Source organism: Tinamus guttatus, unplaced genomic scaffold (assembly GCF_059628265.1).
Source record: "Tinamus guttatus ecotype Peru unplaced genomic scaffold, ASM5962826v1 Tinamus_guttatus_pri_ptg000370l, whole genome shotgun sequence".
In the NCBI taxonomy this organism is placed as follows: Eukaryota; Metazoa; Chordata; class Aves; order Tinamiformes; family Tinamidae; genus Tinamus; species Tinamus guttatus.
In genome coordinates, this window is record NW_028288904.1 from 84,119 (window position 1) to 102,888 (window position 18,770).

Below are 18,770 nucleotides of genomic sequence, written 5' to 3' on the forward strand. Positions count from 1 at the left end.
CTTTCAAGAAAAAAAAAATTAAAGGAATCACAGTTGCTATTGTATTTGAAGATTTTTTTAGACTATAATTACATTCATTACATTTGAAATAGTTATTTGCCTGCCTTTCAGATCTATCCATTATACAATGTCCAAAGCATGACTCATTTCAAAAAAGGTTTTGTGTTCGTCATGTATTAGCTTGCACTGCTTTATTCTTGCAGTGTTTCTCAAAGAAGTAGCTCAACGGTCTTTACAAGCATCCTGTTTTACAGCCAAAAATATTGGTGCAAAAGAGTTGCCTGACTCACAGAGCAGAGCACTGATGATGACAACTGAGGCTTTTTCACTCTTAGGCTTGTGTAATGACTTGATTACTTACAATTGATTGAAAGGTGAGATGTGCAGTTAAACTCATCTTTCAAGTAAGCAAACACTCAAAAATGATAAATCACACTGTAATTTACATTGTGTTGCCTGAAGCAAATTGCTATGTGCACTATTTAAAGGCTTAAACATTTTGACTACTAAGAATACTTGGCTAAGCAATATGTGGAGGAACGTTGCTAATGGAAATCTTCCAGAGCTCTCTTCCTTTCCAGAGGGTCATAGACAAAATCCTGAAGAACCTTTTGATATTAAGTTTTCCATAAAGAGGTATGTGCTCAAGCAACTTTTTATTTATTTATTTATTAGTCAATAAAGAACTACACAAACTACATTTGTGTAATTGGATGTCCAGTGATTTAAATGATAATTTAACAATAGTTTAGTTACTGTTGCCAAAATATTTTGTTGGATTAACAGTGTAATACTTGAATACCATCTTTTGCTTGTATAACTGCCTCTCATTTGAGGAGCTCTAAGTGCTTTGTACATTTACTCACTGTAGGCAAATGGAAGGTTTGAAGGATTACACCTCGCTATTAAAGATTAAAAATAGTTGGAATTTAAACCTGTAAATCACACTGAAAATAGTGCGCTCGAGGAATAACAGATTAGGGAAGAAAAGAACTCAGATATCTTGGTTCATGCCATTGTTATCATTATCCTGTATTCCTGTCTTAAAAAATGTGCCAGTAGAGTTTGGTAACCTAATGGCATTGTAATTTATTTTGTGTAGTTCAGAAACTAAATCACCGTCTAGATGATGAATAAAAATGAGTTTGTGTGTCTCTTTTTAATTCTTCTTTGAATATAATACAAAACCATCAAATGGGTCTGTAACATTAGTTGATTGTCTGTAACATTACTTCCTCCCAAACATGCTCTGCTTCATAAGATGCAAAAGAAAATGAACATATTCTTCCTTCCCAGAAAGTCTGATCCCAGTTCTTGCAGCAGCAGTTTCAGTTTTGGCAGCAGAAACACATACATTAGCTCGCTTGAGCCATCTTCAAGGCACATGCGCTCCTACCTCATCTGTTCCCAATTGGAACGTTTTGTCTTTCAGGCATGATCAGATGCCATGCTAGCACTGGTAATTAATTTGGGAATCAAGTACATCCCAAGGGATTTAAAATCTTCGTGGATTAAGGAGAGTCCTTTGTGAGCTTTGGTTATTTTCCCACTTTGGCTGTAAGTCTAAACAATATTTCTTGGATAGCAACTTAATTATACGAAGAGCTGATATCCCCAGCAGAGGGATTTTTTAGGCAGGTTGGGATTACATAAGAATTTTTAAAAATATTATTTTTCACTTGTTCATTTGAATAGGACAGATTTTTATGTCAATATCCAACATCATTTTTTTTGGAGAGATAATACAGTGTGGCTACATGCAGATTTCCCTGCTGCTCAAACTGAATTCCATTCTCTAGAAGAGAAATAGTGGAGTACAGTGCAAGATGAGCATTTTAATACGCATTTATTATGACAGAGTAAAACCTATTTTATCTAATTATTTTTTCATGCTTGTATGAATATCAAATGACCTAATATGATCTTTCTATTGGTGGCATTTACTTTTTCTGCTTCACTCTCTTGTTTGAGGATAAAAGATTACACATGCAATATATCTAAGTGATTGTCTTATTACATTTTTTATGCCTTATTGGAAACATAGAAAATTTCATCTGAAGAAAATGTTTGATGGAAACTAAAATAATGTATTATTAAGATATCTTTGCAAAAAGTTGTAATTACTGCAGTTTTGTCATCCTAAAACCAAACTGCAAACCTTAAATAAGCCATCACTAATATGGTATCATATAGTGATGTGTATCACTTGGACGCATTGATTGATGTATCACATTGATCAATCAAAATAGTTTTATTTCACTTTTAAATTAATATAGGGATATGGAGGGCACGAGGCTGAAGGATTCTTTCCAAATTCTATACAGGAACAGGATGAATATTTCATAACATAGCTGAGCGATGGCAGCACCGTTGATGGCTCTAGAGGAATAGCTGGTTAGGATATGCCATGGAACTGGATTTTAGAATATTTTACAATCTCAAAAAACTATTTGGTCAAGTACAAACAAGATACTGCCTGCTGCTGCAGGAAGTGGTAATAGATAAATTCAAAGTTTCAAACAATCCTACCTGTTTCTGAGTAGTAGCATTTTTCAGGTATCATAAGCAAGGGTGAATGAAGGACTGCACTTCCCCACTCATACACTTCCAAGTGTGCACAAAGCCCCTTTCCCTGCCAGAGCAAACTGCTCAGTCTCTTCCTGGATTTGTGCTGCTGTCAGTGGTGCATCCATGTGGACTAAGAACACCAGCACTGGGTGCTCTCCATGCCCTGGACAGGGTAAGTAAGTGCCCCACGTCACCCCACAAGGATTTACTGCAGAAGCCATTCCCTGGAGACTACCAAAACAAATCAAACATTGCTAGTAAGAAAAGAGGTAACCATAGTAATAAAAAAAAAATCAGTAAATCCCTGCTGCACCCCAAAGAATAGAGTAACAATCGTTGATTGAAAAAAATATTAAAATTTAATTCCACCAAGAAAAATCTATGAAATGAATGCAAAATATTACAAACAACTGAAATTTTCTTGGAAACATTTTAGTACCACTGTAAATAAGACAAGATTGCAGAACAGGATCAACAGAAATTGTTAACCAAAAAACTGCTTACAAAGGACCTACTCTTGCTCCCACAGATATCTACATCATTTCACTGGCAGGATTCAATGAAAAAACAAGTTTGAGCCTTCAAATTCTTACTGTATTTTTATAAAAGTATTTATTCGAAATGCCATACAAAATCGTTATCCTGACTAAATTTAGGAAAATGTAGCCTCGATTATCAATTCTTGCTGTAAATGTATAAAAAGGGCCAATATTACATTGGATTTTTGACTCTCCTTGTTTTTTTTTCACAATAAATCCATGCTATTAAAAATGAAAGAAGCAAATCTATTTCTATTAGTGATTAGTGATTTCTATTAGTGAATTAGTGATATCTATATTATGTTTCTTATGTCTCAATATATTCCGGAATATTAAGGATATTTATTAGATATCCCAAATTGAATTATTTTAAATTATTTACAAAGTTTCGGACTATCAGTATATAAGTTAAGATTAAAGAGAGACAAACAAAAAATGCAGCTAGAATCCCAGTCCTGGTAGAGATGAAAAAAATGTTTAAAATTTTTGATAATTTTTGAGCATATGGTGTTACATCAAAACATGAAACTATGAAACTATAAGGTATGAAACTATGAAACTATAAAGTATGAAACATGAAACTATAAGGATGGAAGGTCCCTTCCAACCTTAAGCATTCTGTGATTCTGTGACAATAAAAAAACTAGCATTTTAAAGACTTGTTTATATCAATATAAAGAAGAAATTTGCCATAAGCTTTATTACAACCTTAAACTTATAATATGCTATGTCTAATGCCACCAGTAACAGAGCCAATCTCTTCTATGTGAAGTAACTGGATATACTGAATTTACATAAAAATTATTTCTCTCATGATCATGCCCACAGCATGATTGTGAGTTTAAATTATTACATTTCCTTTAAGTCTGTGTGCATTAAAGAAATGATGCTGAAAAGTATTTACTTAATGTAGCTAGACTGGTAATTTTTACTTCTGCACATATATTCTCAAAGAGATAAAGAAATTATTTTTGCAGCCTACAAGGAAAACTAAGTAGCAGCCTGACTGCTGTTTTTCAGGTTAGATGGAAGTCTCTAGTCCTGATCCCTTCGTAGCCTATAGGAGCCTGAGCTCACTGGCCTTGCTTCAGCACAGAAGCATGAGAACATGCTCAATGTTCAGCACACTGATAAAAGCGCTGATCTCACTCTGTGCCATCGCAGTTGGCAGATGGCATCTTCCACAACACATTTATTTGTTCTCTGCTTGAGCAAGGGAGTACAACACCTACAGAGAAACCACAGGTCTTCCACACAAATCTTCATACCAAGGAGCTACATACATACGTGCACATGCTTCTCTAGACCAAACTGCAGTGCTCATTGTTGAGTTATGCCCCTTCCTTGCACTTTCATGAAAAATAAGCTCTTTAACTGACGTGTGCTGGTCTTTGGCACTTGCTGTCTGCGAGGATGGACCAAATGCTGAACCGGCTGCAGTTCAGTACTGTAACTCTGCGATCTTTACATACACAAACTATAAAGTGCTTTAGAATCAGTTTACATAAAAGGTGCAAATAAATACTGTGTTCTCTTGAATGATTTCCTTAGAGACACACAGTACTGATGAGCCCACACTTGGGGTATCCTCAAATTGTTACAGTAATTAAAGAAAGGTATAAATTCCATACGGACATGCACAGGCTGAATTAAAACCAAAGAACACTTATTTCTCCTGTATTTACTGAGGTTAATGGCATCATGGCCACTCCGTTAGTTCTGTGTCTTCCTAAAGGTAAAAAAGGGAATAGTGCTACTCTGGAAACCTGGCAAAAAGGGTCCCCTTAATGTGCAGAACTTGGGATGATTAGTTGATTTACTATAATTGTCATTTGTTGAAAAGATGAACTGTTAGTAAACTGCGTGGTATCATTTCTCTTCTGGGTTAGCAAGCTCAGAATATTGGGCACTGAGTGCAGTGATCCCCAGAGCAGAATGGGGACAGGTGTATCAATTGGCAAAATTTCCTTGAATTTGGATTATGCCATAAAAAGAGCTCTGACAAATGTCTATATAATGTGCAGTGCAGCACTCCTGTGCTTATACTCTACTATCCCCAAAAGATCCGACTATAAATGGAGAGCATCTTCTTCATTTTGTATATATGAGGAACTAAAGCATCCGTGAGATGATTTGCTTAAGGTTGCAAAGTGCCAATAGTTAACCCCCCAGATGACCCCATGGATCATGTTCTGTTGCAATGGACAGAACTTCCCTAAGAACAAACAATACTGTTTATTTCTACATAATAATTATCTTATACATTAGGTGCAAAACTCTCACTGAATTAAGTATGATCTCATGTTATATTTGGAACCATATTCAAATACTTTGTCACAAATAGCAGAACTATCAAGCAGATACCCCTACAGCATGCTTGATGCAGTCTATTACAATTCTTAATGATCAAAATGCAATGTCAAACATTTTTGCCTTTTTTAGATTGTTTTTATTCACTTTATCATGGTTCACATGACTGCTCTTTTCTTGAACTGTAATGAATACAAACTAAAAAGGGAAAAAGAAATAACAAAGAAAACAGAACACCATAAATCCTATTACCCAGTTGACAGAATAAATGTAGATTATCACCATGTCCATATCAAACCGCCATCCACGGCTATCATCCTCAAAGTCCATGTAGTCCATCCTGTGAGCAGCATGGGGGAAATGCCTCCTTGTTATAGTAGCTGAGCGTCTTTGAAAACCTGCTGCAAAACAGAACAGCATATAAAGAACCTTATAAAAGCAATTACACTGAGTACCGAATAAGAAGTTAACCTCTCCCAATCATTTACAGAACAAGGGGAAACAGGCAACTTACACCTCACTGCTGGCTTTCCTCACTTTATCAGGCAAGAAGCTCTCTGGGGATTTGACTTTCCAAGATCTAAAAGCAAACAACTTCTGCTCCCTCAACTGAAATTGTTTTTTTGGATTTAGTGCTATACTAATGTTATATGCTTGTGTCTCCAAATCTACGAACACGTCTCTCTTGGTGCCCACTTCCACTGAATTTGAATCTGTAATCTGAAAGTAAAAGGCTTCATATACTGTAATTAATATCTTGTCGTTAATCTCTGGATTCCCTGAGCCTACGCATCTGAATTCTTCATTGGTATAGTCACATCCCTATGCATACACAAAAACCTAATGACCACACAGGTCAACAGTGCAAAAACATTTGAAATCCTATTGAATTAATTGAATGTTGTATTTGAACTTTTTTTCAAAACACTCTTGAGACCAGGATCTGCTTGCTTTAATATTATTTGAACTTGCGCTGATCGATGGCCAAGCATGTTTCTCTAGATACATACCAGATGATTAAAACTTGGTTTCAAAATACTGTTTGTATGCTGATAATTCTCTAAATATAAATTGGAGCGCTGTAAACACACACTTTCAAGTAAATGTAAAAATCTAGTGTAAAAAGCAAAATTCAACATACTTAATATAATAAATTTAAATACACACTTTTCTACTCTTAAACTCTTCTATCGTGAAACCGATTTGGTGGATCTAACTGAGGAACCCAGAAAAGAATTAATCATCCAGCATGCCACTACGAAAGCCAGTTCTAAATAATAAGCTTTTTAATAAATGGCTCATTAGATTTTATGTTTTTATTTTTAAATGGAATTAAGCTGCAAATTCCTGTATTATTTTCTTCTTAGCTGCATTATTATTGTAAGTATTTAGGATAATCCTTCTGGCAAGACAGAAGCAGAGAAGATGACTACAGAGACTGCCACAGTGGGCCAGGGCAGTGGTCTGCTCCATCCACCAGTCTCTCTCTAATAGCAAGTAGCAGATGATATGGAGAGATGCAAAGAATCCTCTTTGGAAGAGTCACATGAGAATCTGATCCAGAGGAAAACTAATTTTAATCTCCAAAACAAGAGGCTTGATTTTGCACTAAAACTGAGGGTTTGTGTGTACTGTTACTCTTCTTTTTTAGAGAGCTACATTTGCAAGGCTACTCTTCATAACTTTGCAATCCTAGCTTGAATCCTATAAAGCCCTTAGCCTCAAAGATCTCCTAGGCAGGTCATGGGCTAGTTGTTCAGAAAAAGTATTTCATTCATTTAATTGCTTTCTCTTCTAAATGTCTTCACATATTTTTTGGACTTTTGCCAGGAGGAAAGAAAATCACTGGGTAACAGGACCCTACCTATTCTGACTGGCAAGTTTCATTAATTGAATTCATTAAATTAATTCATAATTTCATTAATTCCTTCTCAGTTGAGCATAATGACTGTTTCTTTGTATTATTATTATTTCTTTTGAATTATATTTTGTTCAGAATTTGTATGGCACAAATTTTTCTATGCCTTCCAAGAATAAACTTTTTCTCTTTAGTATCCTATTTAAGATAAATTGTAAGGGACCTTTTGACTCCCAATAAAATAATTCAACTAATTCTCCTGTGTTCATTTAATGGCTGATTTGCAGTGTGACTAGACTACTGACACACAGATTTTCATTGGAGAACCAGTGCTAGTTAGATATCATGATAACTTATTTGGATGAATTTTATTTTTAATGAAAATAGGGATCAGTTTGTCATGTACAAGTATTAAGTTTCTAGGTGTGTATTTATCAGAGTTGCTCTATTGCTATTTATCTTATTTTGGAGAGTATATATGAAATCTTCATGCCAATGAAGAGACTGGTGAAATTTTGTGATGGTTTTCAATGACTCCAAGTTGGCTAAGATTTGCCTGCAGCTAAAAAACCTATGGTGACTCTACAATAAAAAATGCAGGTTTTATAGAGTTTTAGGTTGGAATACCACAAATTTTATGCAGGTGCACAAGCATGATACAGACTTTTAATGTTATGTTTTCAGTTATGTTAATTTAAAACAATATCTTTGCTTACTGAAAAATAACATTAGTAATTCTGTAAATTAATACTGGTCTTCTTTAATATTCTTTTCCTGCTATGAAGATGTAATTTATGTGAAAAATACTCTTTAAAAAAACCTATCTCAACTTCAAAACTCATTTCTTCTTAATTTCTTTTGTAACACTTGTCAAATATTGTCAAATATAAGTCTGAATTTATATTATTGTGTTCTTTTTTAAATTTAAATTGCAAATTATGTTAAATTTTATCACTTATGTTATAAAGTGACCTTTGCTTTTTACACATGAATTCTGGTCTATATTATCCCCTCTGGAGAGTCTCAGTCAAGACTTCTATCTGTGTTTTTTTTATTTATTTCTATATTTTTAGCAAATATAGCAATTTAACAAAATGCTATTTTTGCGACGTTTTCAGATCATCTTCCAATCACAGAATTATGTAAATATTTAGGTACAGTAGGTAAGACTTGATAGTCCTCACCTCCTAAAGGACTTGGACAAAAATTATCTGTGGTTTGTAGCTTTGTGTAATTCACCTTAAGCAAACCTGCATTCAATTTATCTTAGATTTGACTTTGTAATGTAATCATTCTACATTTAAGAACAGCAGTTTCAATATAGCAAACTAGTTATTCTATAATTGCTCTTGATATAGAAAGCCCCAGAAATACTGCTGGCACTGTACTCAAGATATGAATGCAATCAGGAACTGCTTACTGTACAATATGTGTAATCTCTGTGGCTTTTCTAAGCATAACTTAAGCAATTTAAAGTTGATAGCCAATAATGTGGATTTTAATACCATTATTGAAATAGTCTCTCTTCTACCATCTATAAATTGATTAAGCTTTGGTTGAAAATGTCAGTAGTACAACTAGGTATAAATGGAATTCTGGAAATTATATTTTATATGACTTTCTTATGCATGCCTGTGTTGCCACTCTGGACATGAATTTCCAGTCAAATCACATGCATAAACATGCACAATGCCAGCAGAGTCTGGCAGACTTAGTGGAAATCTATAACTGAAAAACAAAACAAAACAAAAAACAAGGCTGTGAGAAAATTATCCTTTTACACTGATAAATGAGTACAAATCAAAAAGGATTTTCACCAAATCATGAATAGGCACATTGCTGCGTGTGTCTGTGCTGAAGTTTTGCAAGCTGCTGTTAAGATGCTAACAATATTCAAAATAAGATCACAAGTATTTTAAAATATTCCCCTATTTTACAAATTGACTGATTTTGCTATGACCAAAGGTGAGCTATGGGATATAAAATTTAGCTCTAAAAAAGTGCCTGAACGAATAATACACAAGCTACAATACCACTTACATTGTAAGTGCTCATGTAAGATCAAGTTCCCTAAAGGTAAGTTTATCAGTTCTACCCAGGTCATTTTGACCTGACTGCTTCTTCCCGATACAGCCAGAAGCAGACAGACAGATCTATTGAAAGAGTGTAAGAAAAAAGCCAAGTACAGACTGACACCTTCCCATATGTGTCTGTGCAGAAACAAGCATTTAGGCCCCCTGTGATTTGGAAGCTGTGCTCAGAGCACTCTGTTAAAAACTCACTGATGATCCTTCTTCCTGTAAATTTGTCCAATTGCATCTTTATCCTCTTACACGTCTGGCACTCAAAATACTCAATGGCAATGAGCTTCTTAATTTAACTAAGTGCTTTGTGGAAAACAAACAAACAAACAAACAACAACAACAAACTCCTTTTGTATACATGCAGCCTATTGTCTTCATTGGCAATATTCCTTGGTGTGTCTAGATTAACATTTCCATTTGGATCAGAATGCATGCTGTTGAACCAGATCTCATATTGCCCACACTTATTGCACTTCTGCCATGTGGTGGAATGGTCTCAAAGCAAATAAATTAAGCTAATTTCAGGTGAAACTAAACCAGATGATAAGCTCCAGGAGCTCAGGCAATGTGCTCCACTAATGGCCTTTCATAACTTTACAGACCACTTCAATCTGCCTCCTGTAATACACTTTCCCAACTAAAATGCTGTAGATTCCTTTCGTATAGAAAAGCTTCCATACCCCCAAATCATCCCTTCAAAAAGATGCTTCACTCTATTTTTCTTTGGGATAATGTAATCAAAACCCTATGTAAAACCAAAGATGTGAGCTAATCAAAAATCTAGCCAATGACATAATGTCTCCCATTTTGTTATGTTCCTGATAATTCTACTTACTTTTCTGACTACGGCTGTGCATTGCATGATTTCAGAAAACCAAGCAAATCCCACATCTTTTAAGTGGTCATAGCTAATTTACACCTCCTCATTGTGAATATTATATATATATGGAGCCAAAAAAGATAATTCTTGGCTGACAAGTTTGTCGTTACTATCATCAGTGAGCTGAATAATTTGTTATCATTAGTCAACTTTAGCAGCTCATTCATCTCTTTTCCTAACCACAGATGCTGGAATGCAGTGGGATTCCCATGACAACTCACTGTCATTTGCTAGATGTTCTTTTCCATTGTATTTTCCATCACATATTTCATCTTTTGCCTTAGTCTGGTTTTATGTTTATGTACCTTGCTGAAAGAGGCTGTTATTTGCTGATGGGTCAGCATCCCTGCTTCCCACATGAAGTTTCCCACTGTTTGTCCTGTCCCTGTTTCAAGAACATGGTGTTTCTACATGGCTTTCACAGGGGAGGTATTATCCCAGGCTTCCTGCATGTCTACCAGCCTTCTCCAGTATGTGTGTAAGCTGTTTCGTTTTCGGCTTATGCTAATATAATAGTTAAATTGCAAGATTTGCTACTTAAAATGAACTGTGAGTCTTGTATTTTCAACAACAGAAAGGAGCATATATTACCAGAGAGATTTCTGAGACACGGCAGTCATCTTGTATGAATGTCTGCATGTCACCCTGATTCCCAATCTCATATTTCAATCCCTAACCCAGTCTGAAACCCTCCACCAAACTCAAGTACCAAAGGCATCTAATTCCTTCCCAAAGCTAAGGCTGCTCAAACCAGTCACTGTCCTTCTCAGAGACACATGTTCAGCTTTTTCTCCTTCTCCTGACCCCAAATCTCCCTACTCTCCTACTTCATATATCTCAGCTACAGAAACCTCTTGTTTCAGAGGTCAAAATCTCATTCTTTTCTACAGCCCTCAACTTCCAAACTCCTCTTTCCCTGGGATCCACACTAGAATTTCCTGTTTTCCTACACTCAACCATCCACCCTCCTGTTTCAAGGCTTTTTTCATTGCAATGCCCATCTTCCAGATCTCATCGCCCATCCTGCCCCTATTCTCTCACCTTCCCTCTGCTCTTTTTGGGTACTTTTCAGTGCTTGCCCTTTTGGCAACTATCTGCCAGCACCTCAGATCCGCATGTGACTAAGCTTGCATGATGGCCTGGAACATCTCCCCACCTCCTTTTTCCTCCCCCTGCAAAATCAGAAATCCTACTTTTTGCTAGAAGTTGGCCTTTAAAAAAAAACTTGATGTAAACTTAACCTGGACATAAGCCTCACCATAAACCATTTTTCTATTCACTCTCCTGCCTGTTTTGTTGGCTGCAAGGCCTTTGGAGTTTAAATGTTGAAATTTGGAACAGTCCCAGACAGATAAATTGTGTCTGAGCAGTTATGGACACATGCAGCAAACTGGATCTGTTGAACTCGATGTGTGTGTGACTGTGATCAGGGTAAGGGCAGCTTACGTGGAAGTGCACAGTGAGTGCTTTTCAGGGTGTCCAACAACAAGTCAAGGCTCTAAAAAAGCAACTTATTGCTGTGAAAATTCAAAAAAGACCTGCCCCAAAGACTTAAGTATAGGACACAAGGTCTGATTTCCCTTTTTAGAAGTGAGAGTGGTTTAGGAGCTGCTGTTCTTCATTGTTATAATTAGGTTTTTTTTCCCCTTTCTTTTTTTTTTGATATTTTTGTAAGGCATTTGACATAAGAAGCTATTGTGAAGCTCTGGAAGAACAATGCAAAAATCCCAAAATGTGATGATGCCACTAGCTGACATACGTTTCATCAGTTGAAGCAAGCGGTTCCTAAAAATTTTAGCCTTAAAGAATCAGTTCTGAGGCAAATACTGCTTCTTGCTGACCAATGTCAACGTAACTACTCGAGCCACCAGTATTCTCTTCTCAAACTCTGTAAATCCTACATGGATGTGGGAATAGAACATACAAAATGAACCAGAAATCACTTCATACTGCTCTATCTGCAATAATTTTTTTCAAGGTCAGAAGTAGGACTATCCTTTTTCCTTTTTTTTTTTTTTTAGCTATTCTCTGCCTTTTTTACAGCTATAGATAAACCCATATGTTTTAAAGCTTATATAGAACACATACAACACACAAAAGCCCTGCTTGAATTTAACATTAATTTGGTCATTATCATTAATCACTACAATAACCTCTCTCAGGCTTTCAAGAGAGAAAGGAGGCAACTTCTCACTTGAAGTTTGCTTTTTGAGATATTGAAAATTGCATTCAATCAAAGTTACAAATGTTTAAAATTTACATAAAATACTTACAGTTTTGTACTAGGCAAGAAATGAAGATGAGATATTTTTCCATTCACACAAAACAAATTGGAACTCAGTGGGGATTATTATTTACAATTAAAATTTTTGCAAAGCAAGTGTTCCTACCATTAGTTTGAATTCAAAGATATAAATTATGAGAGAGTGCCTCTTTCATTAATTAACAATATTCTGAATATTAAATAAATAACCAAATAAGAATTTGCAAAGACTGATTTCATTGACTAACAGTTCAGCAGTTACTGATTAAAACACAAACCATAAAGCTAGCTAGCGTATCTCATCAAAGAAACAGGTTACTAAAAAGGATAAAAAAAAGGAAAAGAAAGCTTTACAAAAGCACATTAAATGCATGCAAGTACATTTTTATATTCGGTGTTTCACATAATTAAGATATTGCAGATTAATTAAATATGAAATTGCATTTACCAAATTTATGAAAACTATTCAACTCCTACTGTGCCAAGTCTTCCTCACAAATTCCCAGCAAAGCTAGAACAACTTGTGTGTTCTATCTTGGGCTGTTTATTTCCCTGGAAGTAAATGAAGCACCAGGACTGTGGGAGGGCAGAATAAGCTTAGAAAGCACACTCTTCCTCTGTCCAGACATCTGTGATTATTCTATAATTATCGATACTCGAATATAAGATACTTGGCTAGTCAGAGTGCTGGGATGCATATTAAAACTGGATGCATACTAAAACTGGGGCAACCTTCAAGTCATGAAGGAATTAGATGGACAGTCTGTAAATAGATTCTTTTTTAAAAATGATCAAATGCTTTTTTGCTTCTTTGCTTTTTCTTCTATTTTTTTATTCTTTTTCTACCTTCCCCTAAACTATAACACACTAAACGCCAAATGGGCAGGACATCATATAATAGTTCTAAAAAATGATTTATAGCAAACCCTGTTCTCCTACCTTAAAACTGGATCACTTGCCTCATTCTATTAATTTTCTCATCACATTTTTTATCTGTTACACATTTCTTTCCACTGTCTCTCCACTGACTAAAGTGCTTAATTTTCTTTATGGTCCTTTGTTCATCCTCGGAACTCTTCATTTTCAGTACCCTCTTTCATTTCCCTTATCACTGAACACTTCTATAAATCATGTTGCAAAAGCATTATTTTTCTTCAAGTTTGCCATCTTCCTAGCTGGCCAAATACTGTATTTCAGCTGTCATAAATTCTTGTTGAAATATTCTTTTGTATGATACTTTCGTATCATATTACTGTAGTGACATCACATCCTATTAGTTTCATTCCTCCCCTATAACTGCTCCCTAGCTACTTACTGGCCTTCTGGTTTCTGTGGTTCAGACAAAATGCATAAAGGCAAAAAACTATTGACATTTATAGGTTAGCTTTATACAATAAGTTAAATAGACTGAATAAGGATAAAATAGTTATTAAAAGGAAGAGCACACTGATGGTTTCTGGCCTGAATGCTACTTGGCATACTGCTCAATCCTCTTTAGACACTTGTTTCTTGAATTGCATGATTCAATATAATATTGCAGATCATTTAATAAAAAGCTCCAAAGAGTTTTGCTCTATACTACTGTATAGTAGGATGTGTTCAGAGCAGCACAGCTGGGCTCCTTAGGGCTGCTTCAGTACAAACGGCTCAACCATGGAGGGTATTTCAGGGCTAAGTTGGTACAAAAGTGTCTGACATAACCTCTGCCTTTCAAATATAATTAGTTCAAAGCTTAACTAACATTCATAACTTAAATTACATTTTCAAGGTTTACCATTTTTATGTCCAGAGCACTAAACCCACATAACATATTCTGGTAATATGGAAAAGCTTGAACCATATTAAATTTGAAAACAGCAGCCAGGTTTTCAGTGACCTTTACGCCTGTGGGCTGTGTGCAGGACAAAAGACCATGCTTTTCCAGCAGGACCACACCATTTGGTTTTTGACAGTGCAGCACTGTCGAATCAGTTATCCTCACAGTCAAATCTCTGCACTTTTCTGTTCTCTCTTTTAAGCAGCGTAATCATGTCCCTTTTCACTCCAGTCGCTCTACTAGTGGAACTTACCCCTTTCAGCTCTTTTCTTCTTCCCATTCTGCATATTTTGCCTTCTGCAACTCCATTCCAGCTCTCTCCTGCTCAAATTCTCTTCCTTCAAATTCCTCCCTGTGAGGGGGTTATATGCTACCCTTCTGAGATATCTGGATCCTGCAGTCTAAATTACTTTTGTGAGACAACTTGCCTGATTTCCAGGTAGTACACAGCTTAATTGGCATGAAATTTCTAGATTTCTCCTTTAATCCATTCTGTTTGTATGAAGTTCAAGACCAGGAGTCCTCAAACTTTTTAAACAGGGGGCCGGTTCACTGTCCCTCAGACACTGTCGGGGGCCAGACTATAGTTTGGAAAAAAATGAACGAATTCCTATGCACACTGGACATATTTTATTTGTAGTAGTGCACAGAAAACAGGAAAAAGAATGCAATATTTAAAATGAAGAACAATTGTAATCAACAAAAACAAATAATATTTCAATGTGAACTATGGGCCTGCTTTTGGCTAATGAGATGGTCAATGTTAGGTTCCATATTTGTCACTGCTAGTCGTAGCAAGTGATGCAAGTGTTCATCAGTTAGTCTGGATCTGATTGGAGATTTCAGATGTTTCATTCGGGAAAAAGTCTGCTCACAGACATAGGTGCTGCCAAAGACGGTTGCAATTTTGAGTGCATGGTTCCTGAGATTATGATATGTCTCTGAGGGGAGAGATGCATAGAAATTAGTAAGGCTGCTTGATTTGAATGCATCTTTCAGCGAGTCACAAGTCTGTAGTTCGGCCAATTCCATTTGGTAAATCGGATCAACAGTTTCAATGTCGACAGAAAATGGGTTCCGGAAAAGCTGTACGTCCTGTTCATGGAGACGAAGCTCTTTAAATCTAATTTGAAACTCCTTTTGCAACATTTCTAGTACATCCATACATGTTTTGTTTGGGAATGCAACTGCTGGTTTTTCTGCAGACAGGTTTTGAGTTGTGGGGAGATGGCAGAAGTTTTCCTCCTTTACTTGGTTAATGAGCAGGTCTAATTTGACTTGAAATGCTTTCACATGTGAATACATATCACAGATGAGCTTCCCCTTTCCTTGAAGTTGGACATTGAAACTGTTGAGTAGCTCTGTTACATCTGTCAGAAACGCAAGGTGCCATTTCCATTCTGCATCTTTGAGCTCTGGTACTTCCTTGTTTTTAGAAAGCATAAAATCATAAACCTGTGGAAGTAAGTCATAAAATCGTTTCAAAACTCTCCCTCAACTCAGCCAACGGACTTCTGTGTGGCACAGAATATCTTCATAGGCAACATTTAGCTCAGACAGAAATTCCTGAAACTATGGTTTAGTGCATGAGCTCTAATGAAGTTAACACAAGAAACTACAATTTTCACGACAGCGTCCAGCTTCAGTGATTTACAACACAGTGCTTGTTGGTGGATGATGCAGTGTATGGCTATTGGATGTGAATGGTTGCGTTTGTCCATCTCTTTGTTAATGCGTGCAACCACTCCTTTCATGGACCCCACCGTGCTAGGAGCACCATCAGTTGTCACACTGAATAGTTTACCCCAGTCCAGCTCCAAATCATTCATAGTTTGGCAAACTTTCTCATAGATATCCTCTCCTGTAGTTGTTCCTTTGATGCTTTTCAGTGCAGCAAGCTCCTCTGTGACTTCGAAAGAATCATTTGTCCCACGAATGAAAATTAGAAGTTGTGCAGAATCACGAACATCATTGCTTTCGTCAAGTGCCAATGAGAAATAGCAAAGTTTTCTTGAGGAGTTTTGCAACTGTAGATTCAAATTTTCCCCCATTTCTTCAATCCTTCGTGTAATTGTAGGTCCCAAAAAACTCACTGTACTAAATAAATCCGCCTTCTCTGGACACATCTCTTTGGCAACAGAAAGAAGGCATTCTTTAACAAATTCTCCCTCTATGAATGCTCTGCAAGTGCGCGCTATGAGCTTGGCAACTTGATAGCTTGCTCAAAGTGATGATATATTGAGCTGCTTTTGCTTCACAGAAGTATTTTGCTGAGGTGTCAATCCATGTTTCAGTCTTAATATTTTATCTTTTCTCACTTGTCCGACCAAAGAATCATATTTATCTTTATGTTGAGTTTCGTAGTGTCGACGCAAATTGTATTCCTTGAACACAGACACTGAATTCTGGCATATCAGACAAACAGCTCTTTCTTTGTACTCCGTGGAAAAATAATCAGAAGTCCACTTTTCTTGGAATACCCTGCACTCGGAGTCAATTTGTCTTTTTTTTGACATGATGGTGCGCGCGCTTCCCACCGGTGCTGGCTTGCTTGTCCTGCCTGGGAGCTGGAGGGAGGGAGGGAGAGACGGGGGAGCCGCCCACCTCGCTGATGCCGCCGCCCCCCTCCTCAGCCCCGGCCGCGCAGTCCGGAAAAGGGTGGCCAGAAGGGACCGAAGGAACTTTGCCGCGCCGGGGCTCTGGCGATTCGCCCGAGTTGGCTGGACCTCGTAGTCCAGAGGCTGCCGACTGAGCTTGCCCGGCAGAGGAGATGCCCGCGCCTCTCGCCTGCCGCGCATCGCGGAGGAGGAGGAGGAGGACGAGGAGGAGGACGAGGACGAGGACGGGGCGGCGGCGGCGCGGTTTGTAGCCGAGAGGCGCCCCCTGGAGGGGGCAGGTCGAGGACGAGGCGCTGGTTTCAGCCCAGTCCCGGCGGGTGCTTGGGGGCTGCGGAGGCCGGCGCGCGGATTAAGTGGCAGGAAGTCATCTGCGGCTGCTTGGTTCCCCCCCCAACCCCCGGCGGGGGGATTCTGTAAATACCGGTGGGCCGGATTGAGGACCCTGGGGGGCCGTATCCGGCCCACGGGCCGTAGTTTGAGGACCCCTGCTCAAGACCATAGCTTTTCATATATATGAAATGCATCTTCCTATGACATTATAACACATACATGAAACACGCCATATATACAATGCAATAGATTACAACAAAACAGTAAGCTCAGCATCAACATCTAAACTGCCCTTAGAGAAAAAGAAACATTTTTTTTCCTGCCAACAGCTTCCACCCCTGGGCAGTACCAAAGAACATCTGGCAGTTCTCAAACCTCTCAAGTCTGTTCATTTTTGATAGCTCATAGCATTCCTTGTTATTTTCAGTATCAAATCATGATGCTCTGTGCGACTCTGTGTTTTATAAGCAGCAGACCAGATTTATCAAATTTGATCAATAAAAAGGCCAGTGTAGACACATAAAGAGGCTATAAGAAGAATGCTGATTTTTTTTTCCACATGCTTTTATAGAAGCAATCTATATTGTTCTTATGAACAGGAAAAATAGATTTCTTAGCAAGATTCAGCACTACAGAAAGCGACTAGATCAGTAAACACAGATGAGACCTGGTGAAGAAAAGCCTCCTTAGACTGAAAATGGGGAACTTGGATAAACAGTGAATCATACATTTCACTCCTCTAGCCAAATGTTTTTCTGTTAACAATCATTTAAAATCATGGCAATGTTTAACTACTAAAGTCTGCTTCCTTCATATAATAAATAGAAAATAAGTTAAAACTAGAAAGAAAAAGAAAACCCTCTTATTCCATTTTGTATGTATAAAAGGATAATATCTATGAGAATAATTCCAACTATTTTTTAAGACCTCTTTCATAAAAGATTGATTCTGGATTTTTTTTGTGTGTTTCTTTCTTGACCACAATTAGAAATGGTAACTTTTCTTCCAGGGTAATTTTCTTCACTCCACTATGCAGATGAACCATTATAAACTTTCCAAACAAAAAAATGCACATAACATTATCTTGATAATATGCACAAAACTAAAGACTAAAGATTAAAAAAAGGTTACACAGCCAAATTTCCATTTTAAAATTTGCAGCTTATCTTTTGATTCAGAGCTTAAGGAGAAATTTTAACTTAGCTCTACTCTAGTAGTCATCCATCTCTGATGATTAGTTAGACATTTATTTTCACATACTGTACTCAAGTGTGCGTGGAGATTAGAGAAAAATAGAAAAAATACCCATTTAAATCTGAAAATTAAATTCTTCATGTCTGAAATGATATGGAAATTATTTTCTTACCTTCAAAAACTCTTAAAGTTTTCTTGCAGCTCGGTAGAGGCCATTTTGCAGAACTTGATTTTTGAAAACTTTCTTTTAATTTCAAATATTCCGTAGGAAAAAAAGATTTGGTAGAGTTGTTCAGTTCTAAAAAAATTA

The 18,770-nt window shown here is 36.9% G+C and overlaps 1 pseudogene; it reads right to left on the bottom strand.

The window, feature by feature from the left end:
- LOC104578076 (E3 ubiquitin-protein ligase RNF180-like) overlaps positions 1 to 18,770 on the bottom strand; it is a 76,533-nt pseudogene that overhangs the window by 8,662 nt on the left and 49,101 nt on the right.